Here is a 5,758-nt window from a genome sequence, read left to right as displayed (position 1 = left end):
AGTGGGATGCTACAGGGAAACCTGGGTTGGGAAATGGCCCGGCGAGGTTGGGGCAGGGAAGGGGGCGGCTGGGGCTGAGCCGCTCGTGTTTCACATCACGTCAGGGCTGAGGAATTTCCTCTGCTCTGGGGGTGCCTCGCAGAGAAAAAGGGGGAGGCTTTAAGGTTAGCTGGGGATGAATAATAGCCTAGAGGCGAGGGATTAAAAGTGTTACCCAGGGGCTGCTGTTTACAAGCAAACCCTCTTGCAGAGCAGGAGGGTAAAGAGGGATGCATCGGGGTGACGGTGGGGACCCCGGGCCACACATCGCCCGTTCCCATCCCCGGCAAGTGGAGCGGGGCGATTGCCACCGGCCCCTGCGTGATCCCACCCCTGAGAGCCCCTCCACAGCGATGTCCCAGCAGCTGGTCCCCTGCACGTGTGGTGTGTCCTGGGGTGCCTGGCCTGGCTTCTCTGCCTGACCTGCCACAGCCCCAGGAGCTTTTTCGTCCCTCCAGTTCCCCTGTGTTGCAGACGCCCAGATCATCCCTGTGCACAGGCGGGAAAATCCGCTTCTCCGAGAGGGCTTGTGCCACCCACTGGGAAAGGGGGAGGGAGAGGGGACACGAGCAGCGGGGAGGGGGCAGCCGGGGACACGGGGCTCTGTGCAGGGGCACAGGCTGGGTGCTGTGCCCAGGCACGGGGTTTGTAGCCTGCTGGGTTATGGGGAGCCACCCCCAGACTTGGGCATCACCTGGCATCATCCCACCGCCACCTGAGCCAGGGCCCAGGCTTTGTCCCCAAACACTTCATTTTCTTTTCATTTATCACTATTTTGGGTGATGCAAGGTCAAGGTGGGGAGGAGCGGAGGGAAACGCATTTCTCCTGTGTTATTCCCTCTTATCCTCCATCTCTGATATCACAGCTGGGAAGGGATCGTCGCAGGGTGGAAGTGCAGCCCCCAGGCTGGACCAAGGGAAGCTGCAGGGTCCGACCCGCCCTGGGATGGCAGCGACGCTGGCACACGCTGCGGGAACGGAGCTCCACTTCCAGGGGGTGTGTGCTGGGGACAGGCTGCTCCCTCTTTTAGCCCAGGGAGACTGAGGCACTGGGGACCAGGGAGGCCTTGCAAGGCTGGAGGGGAAAGATGGGCTTATTCCAGCTCAAAAAGGGGATGAAAGGGCAAAAAATTGTTTGCAAGCCAGAGAAGAGGTGGATGGGATCAGCCTGAGTGCTGTTTAGAGGAGGCTGAGCAGGTGCACCTGCACCTTTGGCTCTGCCAGGGCAGATCCTGCACCCAGACAAGACCCTGACCATGCCTGGGGACTCCAGATCCAGCCCGGGGACCAGCACCACGGGATGAAACCACACGGGGGACCAAAAAATATATTTATACGCAAGGCTTAGGGTGCCCAGGCACTCTCAGCCTGCCCCTGCATAACAGGGCGTGTTTGCATGAGAAAAGCACCTTTTTAAAAGTTATAAAAATGATTTTGGTGGCTGATGGAGGACCAGAGGGTGCCCAGCTCTCCTCTTCCCCCTCCGCCCTGCAGAGCCCTGCCTATTCCCAGGTACATTCCTGGCATTGCTCCGGCAGAGTGCAGGGAGGGCGCTGACCCCCTGAGCATGGGAAAAATGTCTGTCTGCATGCAGGAAAGGAGGTGCAAATAGTGCAGGGTGAGGAGGTCAGCCGGGAAATCCCTTTCATCTTTTCCCGGGCCTTTAGCCGACACGCGGCCGGGGAGCATGTGGGGCGAGCGGGAGAGGGTTTTGTCTGGAAAAGGGGAGGCTCCCGGGGGGCCGGACGCTGTTTCCGAGCTGGAGAAGGCTGAACTGCCACGTGGGGTGGACGCTGCGGAGATGGGATGGACGGGTCACAGCGGTGACCCCCGGGATAGGTGATGGGCAATTAGGTTTGGCCTTCATCCTTTTGCACAGCTCAGTGGGATGCTGGGACCCCCCACACCCTGGGGTGATGGGGGCGAAGGGGCACTGTCCTCCATGCCCCGTGATGCCCACGACAAGCAGGTGCTGGTGGCTCAGCCCCACTGGGGATGTGGGGGGGTCCTGGGGACTGGTCACTGCCTCAGCGTCACCCCTGGGTGCTGCAGGGAGCTGGGCCAGGGTGCTGTCCCCAGCCCGGAGACATCCTGGTGGAAATCCAGCCCCGTCCCCATGAGGGCAGCCTGTGACCGGGCTCTTCCCTCGCTGGGTGGGGGGCTTCGGAGCAGCCCTAGTGCAAAGGCTGGGCCTGACACTGCACCCGGCTGCTGGGACAGGCGCGGGTCTCTTGGCACGAGCTTAATAAAAGGCAGATTTCACCTTCCCTGCCTGCTTGGCAAAAAAATCTCGAGTGGAGGAGATGGGGGGAGCCCCCAAGGAGCCCAGGAGACATGGGGCCGTCCCCTCCTCTGCCACAGACCCCCTGTGTGCCCTTGGTCCAATCCCTCCATCTCTTTACCCCACCTGAAATATAATAAAACCTCTCCCTGCAGCTTGAACCCCGGCATCTCCCTCCCGGCAGCCCCTGGGGAGCGCAGGGCCCTGGCTGCCGTCATCTGCCCTTGTTGGCCAAAGGAGGAGTCCCAGCACGGCCCTGCCCCGCGCTGAGCCGGATCCAGCCTGGCTTCCAGGAATCGGGGCTGGGGCGGGCGCCCATGGGTGACAGCTGGTGCCTTGGGTGGCATCCGCTTGTCCTGAGGTGCCGGGGTCCTGATGCACCCGTTTCCTAAAGTACCCACGTCCTGATGTACCCGGGTCCTGCTGCCGATGAACCCTGGGGGTTTCTCCTGCCTCTACAAAGCAGATGGTAAAACACAGACTAACGAGATCGGAGATTAATCTGCACTTTGCTTCCAAATCTCATAATCATCTAATTATTCTCGGTATCGGGGTGGAGCTGGCTCCAGGCTCCAGTCCCTGCTCTCTCCTGGGCCACTTTGCAGGATGGTGACAGGGGGTCAGATCCTGCCCTGACGCTGCTCCAGGGTCCCGCTCTTTAGCAGCACAGCCCGACGCTCTGTGGCTTCGCCGGCCTCCGGCTCCGCGTGCGGCAGGGGGTGGTGGCAGAGGACCCTGCAGCAGGTCCCCATCGCACCCCCCCTGCCCCGCCGCGTCCCGGTTCAACCTTGCGCCGGGATTACCTGCCTTGTGCCCAGCGGGAAACACGTCCCCGAGCACCTTCCCACACCCCCAGCGCAGCCCAGGAGCAAATCCAGCCCAGTGACTCCCAGTCCCCACCAGTAAGAGGCATTGGGGGGGAACTGGGGCAACGGCTGACACGGGATGCCGCTCCACGTCCCGCACAAGAGCCGGGCGGCCTTGGCACTGGCCACTGCTGCCCCAGCACCACGGCCGGCTTTTACAGGCGAGGAAATGGGGGGAAATCTCGTGTTTCGGGCAGCGCGTGCGGCCAGCGGCCCCGAATGCCGGTGTGGCCGGTGGCACAGCCCCGTTATCAGCACGCCCGGGCTGTTTGCTGGAAAAGGGCGGCAGCGGGGCTGGGTGACCCCACACTTCCTTCCTTTCCTGGAAGCCACTCTCCGAGCTGACGCTCGTGCTCTGATAACCAGTTGCTTTCACAACACGTGCCAGCGAGCGTGGGGCCACGGCCGGGTTTGATCCCTGCTCTGCCGCCGTCCTTCCCACCTGGCTGGCATCACCCTGCAGGCACCTCCTTGCCCTGCCTCAGTTTCCCCTCTCCATAGAGGTGGACACACAGCCCCAAGTGCTGCAAACCCTGAAGAGTGAGAGCGTGGATGTCTTTCGCTGCAAGGTGTAATGAAGTGTGTCAGGTCTCAGCCTCATTTCTCCTTCAACCAGACACCTGAGTAGCAAGGGCCGTGCTGGAAACTCCCCTTTGCAAAACTTGGAGTTGGGGAGCGAGGAGAAGCGGGGGTCCTTTGTATCCTTGGCAGCACCCAAGAGAGGGCTGGTGGGTCCCAGGGGCTGAGCCATGAGGCTGCATTACGGCCAGGCACCCACTAGCACCCTTGTCCCATTGGGTGGATGTAGGACCTCGGTGCATGTTGCAGGATGGGATGGGAGAGGGTTGGGGACTTTTCAGTCACCCCCCCCCCGCCTGGAGCTCCCATTTCCACCAAGGGGCTGAGCAGTCCCGACTGTCTTTGAAGCTGCCGGCAGGAGAAATGCAGGCAGGGTCCTGCCTGAGTCAGGCAGCGTAATGACCAGGCACGCTCCCACACGGTCCCCTCCCTGCGTGGCAGCAGGTCCCTGCACGCTGCAGAAGCCAGCGCCGTGGGACAGGGAGGGACGTGTGGGGCAGGCAAACCCGGCCAAGGGGGAAACTGAGGCAGCGATAGGGATGCCGTGACCTGCCTGCTCCCCGGACACAGCTTTGCAGCTCCTGGGGTGCTCAGCACTGAGCTGGTGTTCATGGGGTTCAGTCCTGGGTTCAGGGTTCTGAGGGGTGGCTGTTTGCATCCCCCAAAACCCTGTTGGGATCCACTCTGTTGCCCGCAGCATTGTCCTGTGCAGGGACCAAGGCATCCCCAGGGGATGGCCATCCCCCCGGGACACGCAGCTCGGGGTCAGCAGCAGTGCCGGGGTGCTGGGGTCCTCCCTGCGAGGCCCAAGCAGAGCCGAACGTGGCTCCTTCACCTTATCTGGGCCATGCCAGGAGGAAGTTTGCAGGGTGGATTCCAGCGGGCAGGTAAACAGCGGCCAGATGGGACCCAGATACCTGCCCGGAGACACCCGCCAAGCCGGGTTTGCACAGCCCGGATGCTTATTTGCTCTAGGGAGGGCTTTTCCCTCCGTTGGACGTCAGCAGCGGTGCTGGGACGTCACCTCAGCAGCCTTGCCGGGTTCCTCCGTCACCCTCCTGGCCAGGTGCCTGCGCTCGGGGTGTGGGTGCTGCTGTGACACAGTGGGGATGTGATGCTTTGCTGCTCTTCGTGCCACCAACCTGGGCATGGCGGCCTCGTCTCCCAGTGCCAAGGATCAGCCCAATGCCCAGGTCTCCTCCACTGTGGCCAAAAACGGCTCAGGGAGCCTTGGGTGCCTGGCAGCGCCGGGGTCGGGGTGGCAGGATGCAGTCCTGGACCTCTTTGCTGTGGGGTGAGGGGCTTGGTGCTGTCTCCCCCATCTCGGATGGAGGCGGCTGGGCAGGGCCAGGCTGCTGGCAGGATGCCTGTCGTGCCCTGGCACACGTGTCCTGGTGGGGTGCTCCCAGCCGTGGTTGCGAGATCCTCTCTCGGTTCATCCAGCTCGCCCGGCTCGCCCTTCTCCATCCACACCCAGAAACCTCCACCCTTCCCTGCTCCCAGGGGGAAACTGAGGTACCGGGATATGCAGGACTGACATGGAGGGGAGCAGCCGGGGGGAGGCCATCGGGCAGCCAGGGCGGGCTGAGCCCAGCACCAAGCATCACCCACCCATCAGCCCACAGCTCCCTCCACCCCAGGGTGCTGCTGCGGTACCCGAAGCCCCAACGCTGCCTGCATCTCCTCCATCCCGTGGATGCTGCTGGGGTGTTTCTTCTCCCAGGTCTCCATCCCTCTCCACACCCTTTCCTCACATGCCAGGTCCCCGAGGTGGGGTGGCTCTGGGGCACGGTGCCCACTGCAGCATCACCCACATTTCCCTGCACTTTTCATGGTCATAAATAATGCAAAACCCAGAGGGTTTCTCAGTGCCCCAGGACGAGCACCCGCGGGATGCTGCTCCCTTCGCACAGAGGGGAAACGCCGGGTCGAGACCCTGTCAGCCGCTCGGAGCGTGTGTTTACTGTGTCAGGAGAAGCCGTAAATTCGCCTG

Source organism: Athene cunicularia (genome assembly GCF_003259725.1).
Source record: "Athene cunicularia isolate RWA chromosome 26 unlocalized genomic scaffold, athCun1 chr26_part2, whole genome shotgun sequence".
NCBI lineage: Eukaryota > Metazoa > Chordata > Aves > Strigiformes > Strigidae > Athene > Athene cunicularia.
Note: the sequence above shows the minus strand (reverse complement) of the source record.